The following is a 16,355-nucleotide window of genomic DNA, read 5'->3' as shown; positions in this document are numbered from 1 at the left end:
GGTTTAAGCTAAATGAGAAAGGTTATGACCATATTGTGAGTGGTACAGGTACTTACATGAAATTGATGAGATGTGAATTGAATTCATGTTATATGATTAGTAAGGAATGAATATGAGCATGTTGAGTAACACATGTATCTTTGCCAAGCTCATGAGAAATGATTTCAGTTTATCATGCACATTTGGTAAAGATGTAAATAGGCAATTCATGCTTATGAGAATGATTTTGTGATGACCTTGTGATTATAAGTCTATACTTATGATGTATGAATATGTAACCTTACCAATGTGGTGACAATGAATTAATATGGTGTAATAAACTTAGTATCGTTAATTTACATTAAAACAGTTTTGGACAACAGCCATAGTCCGACTTTGAAAATCCACCAAAAATTATGGAAACTGAGTTAGACGCTGCATAAAACATTGAATTAAATCCCTATGAGTCTAGTTTCACATAGAAGAAATGGTCTAAGAAAAAGAGTTTCATATTATGAAATATTTAAATTGTTGTGAGACAGAGTTACAATGACTTTGAAATCCCCTATTCTGATTTGATAAAATCATTGAAAATTGTACAAAAATAGTTATGAGTTATAATTCATATGCTTAGAATGAAAAATGTGTCTATTTTCAAGAGAAATAGACAGGAACATCGTCCGTGTGCCGTATTATGAGATAATTAATTTTTAGTGAAGAGGCATTAGAAGTGTCAGACAATGAAAAAGGGGTAAATTTAAGGAATAAACTGTACTAATTGGCTAAACTAAAAATTCTAAAAATGTAATGGTAAGAAGATAAGTGAATTTAGTTTTAGGAAAAATTAGCAAAACTTAATTTTGAATTCCGTAGCTCCAGATATAAATGATTTAGTGACTGTGACTTGAGAAAATAGCTTGACTAGAACATGAATAAAATACAAATAGGGTTGTATTACCATGAGAAGCAAGTTGATAAATTGCTTATTACTTTCATACGGTCTTACTAAGCTATAAAGCTTACTCCTTTCCTTTCCTTTCATTTCCTTTAGTGTTTTCAAGTTATCTCAGGGCTGGAGATCGTCGGAGGCAGCATCTCACTATCAAGTCGCTACCTTTGGAATAATAAAGTATATATTAGAAATTTCAAGTAAGTGGATGTATAGGGATCTAGTTGATTGACATGTATTATTTTGCTTTGTCCAAATGAGTTGGCTTATATTAAGTTATATGTATATGGCCATGAGATGTGGCTCATATTGATTATGGCCTGTAAGCCTAGCTATTCATGTCATGTCTAGTGTTTATAATGTGATTATGTTTGTTTGCCATGCATGGTTAGTAATATGACATGTGTGTTGGATGTATTCTCTATGACCAATTGAGAAGGTCATAGTTATGTAGTAATTGCACGATATAAACACAACGTGATAATGATTTGAACGTGACTGCTTGATGGATAAGTTGGTAACAGTAGTATAATGGTAAAAATGGTCATCAAAATGACAAGTCTTATGAATGTGAAATAAGGAATCTAGACTTGTTATTGTATGAGTAGATGCATTACTAGTAAGAAGACATGTTAATGTTAAGGATATATCTTTATAAAGAGTGTTTAATCACTAAAATGATGCCATGATTTGTGACTTTGTTGTGCATAAGGTTGTAAGAGATTATGGGTAACATGAAGGCTTGGAAAATAGCCTAAGTGTTGGCCACAAGGTTGAAACACGGCCGTGTGTCTCAACCGTGTGAGGGGCACGGCCTAGAGACATGGGTGTATAGCCCGACCCTGTGGTTCGATGTGCATGCTGGTGTCATAAACAGAGAGTTATACGGCATGAGGACAGAGGCGTGCCAAAGGCACACGGGCGTGTGACCCTATTTTATGGGAAAATTTTCTAAGTTTTCCTGAAACTTCTCAGAGTTCTCGGTTTAGTCCCGAATCAATTTCGATGAATGTATTGGGCTTCGTAGACCCAAATAAGGGACGGCATGCATGTGTTTGAAAGGCTTTGAATTAAAAGAGATTTTATGACTCGGTTTTTGCATGAATGTGTATGTTTAAGTCTGGTAATGCCTCCTACCCTGTTTCAGCAGCGGACATAGGTAAGGGGTGTTAAATTTAGTGGTATCAGAGTATGGTTTAGTCGGTTCTCGAACTTAAATAGCACGTACAAAAGTCTAGCCCTACATGCCACAAGTTTGTGATAATGTGATATCTCCCAGCGCGAATGAGAACTATCTTGTGTGGGCAAGGTACTCTCCAACCGAGCTAGACCCGATCATGTAGATATTGATGCTAAAGTATTTAATAAAGTGCAGTTATAAAGAGTTTAAACTCGAAAACATACCAACAAGAATTTGTGAAATGTATATGTACATATTTGTGATATGAGGAACATGAAATAGAATGTGTACATGGTATAATGAGCTTATCTATAATTGATTGATAATCCCTTGGTATACATGATTGATTTGTTCGAGTGAATACATGTGTTTAGATAACTTACTAAAAATACAGGTAGAAAGAATGTTCATGTATACTTATTTGAATGCATATGGTTGGCAAATTCACGTAGTCTGAGTATAAGTATTAAATTGCTTGGATTGATTTACATGTTTGTAATTATCTGCATACGATGATGTGCAAAATGAAAGTACAGATTGGAATATACTTATCTATGTTTTTTGGCTCTCTTATGATGTTATGTACATGACTGGTTTGATTAAATAAATGGGATAAGTAAAGTTACTCAGAATTCATAGAGTGCATGTATGAGTATACTTGTCTAAATGAGATAACTGGAAAGTTGGCATAAAACGAATATGAATGTCGGACTGTCTGAAATGAATGATATGATTTTAATGATGTTGCTATGATGATGAAAGTTGTGTTACTTGTGTATGTATATGATAGTCGAGTCAGAGGCCCTACTACCTCACCCCCTTACCAGAGTGGTGTATTGTAATGGAATTTCACGAGATTTGCGCTAAATAAATTCACAAGTATGAAACCAAAGAGTTCAGTGGAGAAATATCTATAAACATGATTAGAGATTGAGAATGAGTTGATAAGTAAGCCAGAGCTAGAAAAGTATTAGGTTGACATAAAGATTATGTGAATTATGCACTGTCACAGTTAAAGAAGAAATGTACTTTGGTAAATCGAATTACTCAGGTACGAGGTTGAGAAAGTGTAATGATATGGGATTTGTGATGATAGAAATAGTTAGAGGAATAATATTTGAAACCTGGGATGTTTGAGTATGGAAGTCATAGTGAGTAGATGATGACTGTCTCTCTTGATATATTTTAAGAGATCGTTGTTCTCGGAAGTATTATGTGGCTATCTATCTTCTGATGAAATTCTTGTTATATGAGAATGTTATCTGATCTTAATGTCAGACGAAGACAGTGTCGGTCTGACTGGTTTATAATTTGCTTTGCTCTACTTCTCTCTAGTATTCTGTTATATTCAGTCTGATGGGAACTTATGAGAAAATACACATGATGCTATGATTTTGTTTCTCTAAATTATTTTATTTGATTCCAGTGGGATTAAATGATACTTTCTTCTAGACTTTTTTCCTTTGAGGAATTATCAAAGTCTTTCATATTTTCTTAAGAGGTTGTCTTTGGTCTTCCGGTATAGTCCCGTATCTTGGGATTTCTCTATCCTAGATTTCTTTACTTGGTTTTCTTGTTATCTTTGTTCCATAATCTGTCAATTATAACTTATGTTCAAAGTGTGTTCTTTAGCTTGTGATAATCATGTCAAGTGTGACTATGCTCCTGATTTGATCATAGTAATACGGTGATTTTAATATTTGGATTTCTCTAATTTACGTATAAGGATTTGACATCGGCAAAGGCCTAAGTGGTTAAAATTTGAATTTCAATTGGTATGATAGATCTCTTTTCTTAAGTAAGTTAATTGAAATTAATGCCTTCAATTGAGATATCTGTGTTATTTGGGATAATGTAATCGTATGATCTTTGAGAAAGCAAATTGTGGCTACGGGTACTTGGATAGAAAAATCCAAAACTTATACAGAAATTTCATGAGGAAACCCTTGGGCATAGTGTATTAGTGATCGAATTTGGAACTCGACATTGTTGATTTTTGTGCATGAATTCTAGAAATGTTGAAAAGTTTAAGGATGTATATCAAGTGTCATCAGAATTATTTCTGCCTGTGTTAGCACTAGAATGGAGATGAGAAAAAGCTGATATGGATTTCATGTCTGGATTATTCCTGTCTCTGAAAGAGAAAAATGTTATGAGACTTATTGTTAAATGTTTGACGAGATATGTAAATCATGCCGGTATATACTGAACTTTCGCTCATTAGATTCATTGAATTTTGTGTCTTTATGATTGTTGGATTTCTTGGAATTTTAGTCTCCACTAATCGGATTGAGATCCGAGTTTTATATCATGATTTCTTGGGAAAGCTAAAGGAGGCTTTGAAATTTATATGCAACTGAGAGTTAAATTGGTAAACAATTGGATTGTGTGAAATTATAGAGAGCATAAGACCAAGATAAACTGACTAGTTTCACTTTTTGAATTCGAAAAGATTCAAGTAAGAGTGTATATGTAGCATGATGGTATGGATCAGACTTTTGAGTGCATGAACTCTCTGATAGAGGTTAAGGTTTGGTGAAAGCATCGTATAACGAAGAATCGCTCATGATTCGAATATGAGAAATTAATGAGACAAGAATTAAAGGTATAGAAGTGTAAAAGTTCTTTAGCAATGATTATGAGAAAGAGAAGTTTATGTGAGAAACCAAACCACTTTCCTGATAAGACTTTTGGGACGAAAGTCCCTAAGGGGGGAGAATTGTAACAGCCCGATTTTGGGCCTAGTTAGAACAGTGGTTTCGGAACTACTATTCTGGGGCCGGAGAAATTATTTTTAATGATATTTTATGTGTTATAACATGATTATTTATAACAGTCCAGGTTTGACCCTAGTCAGAATATTGGTTTTGGGACCAAAAATACGAGTTAGAAAAATATTTTTATATTATTTTCTGTGCCTATTATAAGTGAATTGACATGTGTGAAAGTGTCGTGTGAAAATTTAACTGTTTGTGTGCTTAATTTGCAGAAAGGATCTAATCACATAAAATGTAAAAGCTGTGTGCTAGTTATTAAAAGTGCTTATTTGACTTGGCTTTATAATTGAAAGGTCCTTATGTGGTTATTATGCCCTTTACTTAGTTAATGAACATATATGGCTTTATTTCAAAGGATTTTTATATGTATAAATAGAGGGAAAATGTGTATTTGTTTAATAATTATTATTTAAATAAAACAAAGCATAAAATGTAGCCATATTCATCTTGTTCAAGTCGAAATTGAAGAAAGAAAAGCTAGGTTTTGTGTTTTAACATTCGGCACATTGGAAGCTTAATTCGGGTATGTGTTTTGCTCGGTTGTTGATAATTTCTACATTTTTGTAATCGTTGCTTCAAATACTATCAAACCCATGCCTTAATTTCTGATTTTGATGATGATTTTGAAATGTTCCTTTGATGAAGCTATGAGCTTTTTGATGTTAGTTGGTGAATTATGAAAGCTTGATGTTGGGTTTACATGTTTTGTCTTTGAATTTTTTATGAAATTGGGTAATTTGGGCTAATTTGTAAAAATGCTATTTTGAGGGACTAAAATGCGAAATAAAGGAAATGTATGGACTTGTATGAGAGATAGGAGAATTTGGCTAAGCATGAGTATAAGCAAATTATGTGTATTTTGTGATTTTGTGATTTAGGGACTAAAGTGTCAAAATGTGAAAATGTGAGGGCTATTTTGTAAAATGCCCTAAATATGTGTATATGGATTGTTTTGAATGATTTGGTGAATAAAAGGGTTAATTTTGAACACGTATAGATCAAGAAAAGAGGAATTCGGATTTAGACCGAGGGAATTCGAAGATTGTAGAGTAAACAGTCCGAGTCAACAATTTCGAGTACGAGGTAAGTTCGTACTTAAAACATGATGTTAAGTATATTTTGATGTTTTGATTATATATACATTGTATATATGTTTGGTTTGGATGAATATAATGATAAACCAATAGTATTTGGCACTAAGTGTGTGATTTAAACTAGCTTGAGCTATATGAGGCACTAAGTGTGCGATACGGATTTAGCTTCGGTTAATTGAGATGGCACTAAGTGTGCAGAATCGTTCTAGCTTCGGCTAACTGTTACAGCACTAAGTGTATGGATGTTCAAAGCAAAAATAATTTACGAAAAGTCTTAACATATTTAAACGAAAGGTGAGAATGAAAGTGAATAAGTACGAGAATATTCAGGTGTGTATGATACCTATGTGGTAGATGATACTATGTATGTGAAGCTCATTGATTTGGTATGAACATATGGATTATGTTGGTATAGATTTGAAAGATGATTTAAGAATTTGTAAGTACTTATGTATTGATGATTTTTGGTACGAGCTTACTAAGCTTTTGAAAGCTTACTTTGTGTGTGTTAGCATTGTTTTATAGATATCGAAACTACTGCAAGCTCGAGGATCGTCAAGAATTGTCACCACACTATCGAACCTCATTTTGGTATTTTGAAATTGTATGTTTTGAAGTATGGCATGTATAGGCTAGTAGTTGAGGGATTATGTTTTGTGGTGTATATATATAGCCATGTGGTTTGGCTAGTTTATGTTTGAACTTATAGTTTGATAATGGTATATAATATGTGATGCCAATGTTCAATTTGGTTTATTTTGGTTGGTTAAAAGAGATGGTAAAAATGGCAAGTTTGGTAAGTTCATAGCATATGTTTGAATGAAGTATCGATCATTTGGTTAGGTATGATGTTAGTTTAAGTTTTGGTATGAATTGAGTGATGAATTAAGAATGGAAATGATTGGTAATGTTTTAGCATGAATTATGTATGATTTGGTATAGATATTGGCTAAAATGGTTGAGCAAATATGCTTGTTTCTTTGCTTGTAGGTTGACCCATTTTGGGGTGGCAAATTGGTTATTCAAATGGCCTATTTTTGTCCATACAGGCAGGGACACAGGCGTGTGTCTCAGCCGTGTGTGACACATGGCTATGTTGCACGGTTATGTGTCCCCTGGGGTGCCCTACAATTGCAAGTTAGGCCCAAACGCGGCCAAAGCACACGGGTGTGTGGCTAGCCGTGTGGCCCAAATCAGACTCGATCACGGCCAAGGCACATGGGCGTGTCTTGTAGCCGTGTGGGCAAGTCAGTAGCTATACCCTGTTTTGCCACGGCTTAGACACACGGGCGTGTCTAAGACTGTGTGAGGCACATGGCTTGTTCACACGGGCGTGTGACCTTTTAAAAGTTGAAAATTCTTATAAGTTCTGAAACTTTCATATGTTATCGAATTGATCCCGAAAGCATGTTTTAAACTTTGTACGATCGTTTTAAGTTTATGTTAAATACGAATGACCTATGTTTATTGAAATGGAAGGATATTTGATATTTGATGGTTCTGATCTGTGTTATGAGTCCGGTAATTCTTCTAAACCTATTTCGAAGACGGTTATAGGTTAGGGGTGTTACATTATTTGAGTGCATGAAAGTTTTGGTGAAATAATTTTAGTGATTTCATGATTAATTGCGAAAAAAGACTAAATCGCATAATGGGAAAAAGTTTTGTTTTGCTAGCTAAATATGTTAAATAGCTAGAGAACCAAAATTTGGGGTGTTTAAAGTGCAAATAGACCCTAAGTAGGGTGCTTCGCCTGCGATAGAGAGAAAGAGTTTGAAAAGTCAATGTTGTGGGTATTAGGTAGCTTTTTTTGGCATTAAAATAAAACAAAAAGAAAAAGATACCATCTTTTCATCTTTTTTCCTTCCCCCACCGAAAATACTAGCAAAATAGGTGTTTTGAAAGCTCAAAATTTTATCAACTTCCATACTTTGCAAGTAAGTGATTTTGATGACTTTTCTTGATGATTTTTACATTTTTGGGAACCCTAAAGTTTAATCTAGCTATTGAGGGGAATATTTTGCAAAATGGTTGAGAGTTTAGGGTTTTTCCATGAAAGCACGTGTGTTGTTAACTGAAATTTTATGAAAGAATATGAGTCTTGGTTGTGTAATAAACAACTTTTGTGAAAGGATTTTCATGGAAAACAGCTAAAAGGGTCATTTTGTAAAAGTTATAAAATAGGTTGTAATTGTGTGAAATAGTGGAAATTTGGGGTTGTCATAAGAGTAATAATTGGTCGGTTATGCTTGGATAATAAGGAAATTTGATAAAAATCGATTTCCGGGCCTCAGGGTAAAATGGTCATTTTGTTAAAGTCTAGGGGTAAAATGGTCATTTTACGATATTTTGCCAAAAATGTGAATTTTGGTTGTCCAAATTTATTTAGTGATTAAATGAGTGAATTTTATCATGTTAGATTAAGAAAATCAAGATTTGGGCTTAAATCGAGAAAGTGTGTGGTTAAAGACAAAAAGGGAATAATTAGTCAAAATTGCAATTGAGGTAAGTCCGTGTGATTAAATGAGCATCATATTTATGCCATTGTTATTATACGTAAAAATCTATCTTGCCATGATTGTATAAAAATTTAGTTTGATGATATTGTATATGAGAAAGTGATGTCAAATGTAAATAACATTTATCTGTTGATTGAATGCTTAGAGATTTGATGGAATATGATATTCCATTGAAACGAGTAAGTTGTTTGTAAATAGTACAACTATATTGTTATTATATGTGTTTAAATTGATATAGCATGAATTGCTTGGCTGTGGAAACGATTAAATTTGATGAATATTGATATAGTAGAATTCCCGTTTGAACCTTAAGAAATAGTTCAAATATTCATGCCATGACATTCAGGTTATTTGTGTGCCAGTTTAAGACATGTCTGGGACATGCATTGGCCTCGAGATGTAAGCCAGTGTAAGACATGTCTGGGACATGCATCGGCTACGAGATGTGCTAGTGTAAGACTATGTCTGGGACATGGCATTGGCACAGATATGTGAGAGCTAGTGTAAGACCATGTCTCAGACATGGCATCGGCCTCAATTTTGATGGTCAATGTAAGACCATGTCTGAGACATGGCATCGACTTGATGGATGAGCCAGTGTAAGACCCTATTAGGGACATGGCATCGACATTATACCCTATGTTTGAGGCTTTGTGAATATACGATAGCTTTCTGAATGGTTCAACGGTGAGAGTTACGGTTTAAGCTAAATGAGAAAGGTTATGACCATATTGTGAGTGGTACGGGTATTTACATGAAATTGATGAGATGTGAATTCAATTCATGTTATATGATTAGTAAGGAATGAATATGAGCATGTTGAGTAACGCAGGTATGTATGCCAAGCTCATGAGAAATTATTTCAGTTTATGATGAACATTTGGTGAAGATGTAAATAGGTAATTCATGCCTATGAGAATGATTTTGTGATGACCTTATGATTATATGTCTATACTTATGATGTATGAGGATGTAACCTTACCAATGTGGTGAAAATGAATTAATATGGTGTGATAAATCTAGTATCGTTAATTTACACTAAAATAGTTTTGAACAGCAGCCATAGTCCGACTTTGAAAATTCACCAAATATTATGGAAACTGAGTTAGAGGCTGAATAAAATATTAAATTAAAGCCCTATGAGTCTAGTTTCACATAGTAAAAATGGTGTAGTCAAAAGAGTTCCATATTATGTAATATTTAAATTGATATGAGATAGAGTCAGAATGACTTTGAAATCCCCTATTCTGATTTAATAAAATCATTCAAAATTGTACAAAAATATTTATGGGTTATTATTTATATGATTAGAATTCTTAATGAGTATATTTTCAAGAGAAATAGATGGGAACATCATCCATGTCCCATATTATGAGATAATTAATTTTTAGGGAAGAGGGGTCTGAACTATCAGACAACAAAAAGGGGTAACATTAAGGAATAAACTGTACTAATTGGCTAAACCAAAAATTTTGAAAATTTTATAGTAAGAAGATATATGAGTCTAGTTTTAGTGAAAATTAGTGGAACTTAATTTTGAATTCCGTAGCTCCAGATATAAATGATTTAGTGACTGTGACTCGAGAAAATAGCTTGACTGGAACATTAATAAAAATGCAAATAGGGTTGTATTGCCATGAGAAGCAAGTTGATAAATTGCTTATTATTTTCATACGATCTTACTAAGCTACTACTCCCTGCCTTTCTTTTCCTTTAGTGTTTTCAAGTTAGCTCGGGGTTGGAGATCGTCAGAGCCAGCATGACACTATCAAGTCGCTACCTTTGGAATAATGAAGTATATATTAGAAATTTCAAGTGAGTGCCATGTATAGGGATCTAGTTGATTGACATGTATTATTGTGATTTGGCCAAATGTGTTGGCTTATATGAGTTATATGTATATGGCCATGAGATGTGGCTCATATTGATTATGGCTTGTAAGCCTAGCTATTCATGTCATGTCTAATGTTTATAATGTGATTATGTTTGTTTGCCATGCATGGTTAGTAATATGACAAGTGAATTGGATGTATGCTCTATGACCAATTGAGGAGGTCATAGTTATGTAGTAATTTCACGATAGAAGCACAACGTTGTAATGATTTGAATATGAGTGCTTGATGGATAAGTTGGTAACCAGAGTATAATGGTAAAAATGGCCATCAAAATGACAAGTCTTATGAATGTGAAATAAGGAATCTAGACTTTGTATTGTATGAGTAGATGTATTACTTGTAAGAGGACATGTTAATGTTAATGATATGTCTTAATAAAGAATGTTTAATCACTAAAATGATGCCATGATTTGTGACTTTGTTGTTCATAAGGTTGTAAGAGATTATGGGTAACATGAAGGCTTGGAAAATAGCCTAAGTGTTGGCCACACGGGCTGAGACACGGCTGTGTGTCTCAACTGTGTGAGGGCACAACCTAGAGACATGGGCGTATGGCCCGACCGTATGGTTCGATGTGCATGTTGACGTCATAAACAGAGAGTTACACAGCCTGAGGACACAGACGTGCCAAAGGCACACAGGCGTGTGACTCTATTTCATGGGAAGATTTTCTAAGTTTTCCTGAAACTTCTCAAATTTCTCGGTTTAGTTCGAATCAATTCCGATGAATGTTTTGGGCTTCGTAGACCCAAATAAGGGACGACATGCATGTGTTTGAAAATTTTTGAATTAAAAGAGATTTTATGGCCCGGTTTTTGCATGAATATGTATGTTTAAGTCCGGTAATGCCTCATACCCTATTCCGGCAACGGACATGGGTAAGGGGTGTTACACGATGCCACTGTCCCAGACATGGTCTTACTCGCACACATATATCGGAGTCACATATCGATCCCAACGTATAAAACGTGGTCTTACTCACACACATATGTCGATGCCATGGTATTACTCGCACATCACATATCAGAATCCTATGTCATGACATATGTATCGTAGCTATTCCTAAGGTCCATACGGGACTTTCGGACGTCGTAACTCGGTCGAATCGGATTCATAAACATAGGTGCCAAACTTGTACACATTCGGTTATTATGTATATATATTCATATTTTTCATTTCAACATATATAGTTTGCATTTAATTAAAATTAACAACGTCTATTTGCTTTAAACTTACCTCGGACGATAAAAAACGAAACAGGACAGCTAGTCGACAACTTTAGTTTTCCCACGATCCAAATTCGATTTCTTTGGTTCTTGATCTAAACATATTCAAATTAAACTCATTCAAACATATTTTCATTCAATTTAGCCCAAAAGAACATAAATGAGCAAATTACATTTTTTCCCCTGACATTTCACATTTTTCACAATTTAGTCCCTATTTCACAAAAAACAAAATATTCAAAATTTGAATAAACCCATGTTAAGCCGAATCTTACCCATGTTCCTAAAAGTCCCTATATTTCATTTATTTTACATTTTAGTCCCTCAATTTATTATTTTTGCAATTTAGTCCTAATTACTCAAAATCATCAAAAACTCCAATACAAAACATGTTAATCCAAAACATATCTTTCATATTTCATCTTCAAACAACAAAAATCACAAGCTTTCAACAATGGCATAACTCAAAATATTCACCAAAATAAAAAATTCAAGCATGGGTCTTGTAGATAGCTTAGCAACGATCTCAAAAAATGTAGAAATTACCAAAAGTCGAGCTAGAACTTACCTTCAATCAAGCTTTAGAATGGCCGAACCCTAGTTTTCTTTTTCTTTTCTTTTGTTTCGGCAAGAACAAAAATATGAACACATACAATGGCTTTTATTTTTATTTTATAATATAACATATATTAACTTAATATTAACTTAATATTTAATTTACATATTTAACCTTAATGAATTTTATAATAAAACCATATATTATATGTCTATTGCTGTCCATACATAAAATGAATGGAATAATTGCAACATAAGCAGTTCCTCGAATAAAGACACATTCATTTTGGCCCTTTTATAATTAACCATCAAATTTTCATTTTACGCGATTAAGTCCTTTTATTTAATCGGGCACTCAAATGACAAAATTAAATCTCAAAAATTTCTAACACACAAATTCATATATAATAAACACAGAAAATAATTTAAAATTTTTTTTGACCCAGATTTGTGGTCCCGAAACCACCGTTCCAATTATGGTCTAAATTGGGCTGTTACATAATGAATAAATTCAAGGTTTTAATTTTTTTTTCTTTCAAAAAGTTTCAATCTTTCATAAATTTATTTATTAAGAAGTTTTTCTACTGAGTTAATTTTTTTAGATAATTACGCTTATTTTCTTTAAATTAAGAGTTGTTTTTTAAATTTAATGTATTATTTATTTTATTATTTTCCACATGTAATTATCTTTTTGGGTTATCTAAGTAATAAATTATATCTCATTAAAAATATTCCACATATGAAATTACACATTATCCCTGTTAACTCTTTTAATAGTATTTCATTAAATTTGTTAGAAAAAACATGTTGGAAAAAGGAATCAAGGTTGATGACCAAAAAAGACTTAAAAACACAATTAAGGTCATTCTAACAAAATATGCAAATATTATTGGCTAAATTTTTCATTAAACCTAATAATAATAATAATAATAATAATAATAATAATAATAATAATAATAATAATAATAATAATAATAGTGAAACGGAATGCCGTTTACTTTAAGGGAGACTAAAACAAGTCTTCTTCTTTTTAAAATATTGTAACACCCCACATTTGTCCTAATGTCTAATAGGAATAGAAGATGTTTTGGAAGCACAAACGTAAATGATGATTTTGGAAATACTTAATATTTTAAATTTTGAAACAATTTACTAAATTCATATCAATGAGGTAAAAATCAATTTGTTAGTGTTTAGAAATGTCCATGACTAAATATAAGCTTCAGAGAGCCCAAAACTCACAAAACATTTTAGTGACACTACTTGGAGGGATATGAATCGATATATAGCCCCCTGTTGGAACAATTTTAGTTTGAAAAGAGTATTCTTGCATTGTGGCAAATTAAAATTTTGAAAATCAACCAAGTTTGTGATACTTACAGCAGTAACCTAAACTAAATTCGCATCTGTGTTTTCGGATAAGTGGATCCTTGATGTCTTACGACTTTCAACCAAACGATCTTCCCCGCTATTCTTGTACCATGAATTGCTTTGAGTGTGGGCTCGGATAAATTGAATCAAAACATATAACTAGAAAAAGAAAAAAAATCCTTTTTGGGTTAAAACGAAATTCTATCTTCTTTAATAGAAACAGGTAAAATTGTTATTCTGGAAAAATATATTTAAAATTTGAGAATAAATTCTCTCTATGTTTTTGGTAGAAAAACAATATTCAAAAGTTTTGTTAATAGCTCTACCGGTGCCATCTATTTATAGGAAGAAAATGTAGAACCTTTGTAGATGTTTAGAGGTTTATTTTAAATATAGAAACAATGTCATACTTAGAGTAGAAGAGGGGCAAATGTCCCACCCTTGTATTTCTACTAGGGTTGTTTGTAACATCCCTTACCCGTCTTCGACGCCAGAACAGGGTACGAGGCATTACCGGACTTACATTACAAGCAATCATACAATTTCGAGTCATAAATTTGTGTCCAAATTAAAATCATTTGGAATTAATTATAAAGTCCCTAATACGAGCCTACGAGGCCCACAACATGCTTTAGAACTAGTTTGGGACTAAACCAAGAACTTTAGAAATTTTTCTTTTACAAAACTTAGAAAAATTTTCCACTGTACAGGGGTCACACGCCGGTGTGGATATAGGACATGCTCGTGTGGGCAGGCCGTGTGGTCACGCATGCCCGTGTCTTGACCCCATGTAACTCTCTAACTTGTAACCCATGAACAAATTGAGATCGTATGGCCAAGTCACATTCCAGTGTGCTAGGCCGTGCGGAAAATTAATGTTCACAAAAATAGGTACAGACTTCACACGGCTAGGGCACACGCCCGTGTTCGAGGCTGTGCCATCCACAAGGCTGAGACACATGCTCATGTCTGTGCATGTATGCTCAATTCTAAGCATTATGTTTCTCAAAATTTAACGTGTAGGGGACACACGGTCAAAACTCATGCCCATGGGGTAGGTTGTGTGTGACACACGACCTAGAAACACTCCAGTGTGTCTACCCGTGTGGACAAACTAAAGGCTATTTACCAAGCCATTTGCCACCCTCATTTGCACATACACTTACACCAATTCATCGGCACAAAAACATAATATACTTAGGCAATCAAAACATCAACAATTATGACGAATACATGCCAAAACATTATTAACATCCATCCTACTCACAACATTTATTATGCCCTAACTCAATCATGCCAATTTCACATTCATTAAGCCTCAGTTAACTACTTTCAAGATACATAATTGTACACTAATTCATCATCTCATCAATAGATCAAATTTCCAAATCACATTCATGCTATGAATCACATTCCATCATTCACCAAAGACATTGGCACATATATGAATATACTTAGGCTTAGAACCATGTTAGCCAAAATAAGCCAATTAACATGGCCGAATATCAAAACAAGCCTTTACATTGGCTAAAATCATAATGACACATATAACAAAATGACCAAGTTCCTATACATTCAAAACACTAAGATCATCAATACCCAAAATGAGAGTTTGATAGTTTTATTCGAATCTCTGACGATCTCCGATCCGAGCTAGCTTGGCGACACGATAAAAACATGAAAAATAAATAGAGTAAGCTATATAGCTTAGTAAGCTCGTATGCAAGAAATGTAAATTTACCATAGTCTCATGAGCATAATTCATTCCGTCACAACTTACCTCGTATTCATCATTTAATGAATTTAAGAATCATAAGTTTTAAGCACATACTTGTACCATCTCGTAATGGTTTTACACATATTCTCATCTTTGGCATACCTGTGAACCACTCAGAATAACAATGTCGGATACTCGGGAAATTTTGCACACTAAGTACCACATATGTAGCCAAAGCTACCCAAGCCTCATACCACATAATCGCTCGCTCTCGAGCTATTGACAAGCCTGCTCACACAAGCTATCAGTCAAGACGTAGCAACACGGTGCTGCTCACATATGCTGTTAAGTATCTACAACATGTGCCGGTTTACTCAACCATCGGTAGGACGTACGAGACCAGCACCTGGATCACATAATCACATAACACAATGTAACCATAGTGACATGTCACTTGTATCCTAACCTATTCCTAAGGTTCAAACGAAATTTCTTACTTGTCGAATCATTGTCGAACTCGTTCCTAGAATTAAACTCATTCACATAATCAAACATATAGTTCATGCAATAGTAAATCATTAAAATACAATTATTTTAAAGCTTATTTTTAACATACGGACTTACGTCGATACAAAATGGGTAATAGTTCGATTTAGTCCACAACCTTGTTCTTTCCTCGATCTAGGTCAGAACCTCGTCTTTCTTGATCTATAATACCACATTTAACTTATTCAATCATCACATTATTTAATTTAGTCCCCAAAACACCTTATGAAAAAATTACATTTTTCCCTTAACTTTTTTTAACTTTTTACATTTTAGTCACTAGGCTCTTAAAATGACTTTCATTCAATTTCTTCATCACCCAAGCCTAGCCGAACCCTTTTCATGCTCATGAAAACCCACATTTTCCATTTATTCACTCTTTTATACGCATTTTATAGACTTTTACAAATAAGTCCCTATTTGACCTTTTTTTATTTATCAAAAATCATTTTGTAAATGTTGTTTAACACACAATAAACATGCATATTCTACCATTAAACATCAAAACACATACATATTATACATGGGTAAAATTTTAGACTTTGTC

This window comes from Gossypium hirsutum, chromosome A03 (genome assembly GCF_007990345.1).
Source record: "Gossypium hirsutum isolate 1008001.06 chromosome A03, Gossypium_hirsutum_v2.1, whole genome shotgun sequence".
Classification (NCBI taxonomy): domain Eukaryota; kingdom Viridiplantae; phylum Streptophyta; class Magnoliopsida; order Malvales; family Malvaceae; genus Gossypium; species Gossypium hirsutum.
This window is presented reverse-complemented; position numbering follows the sequence as displayed.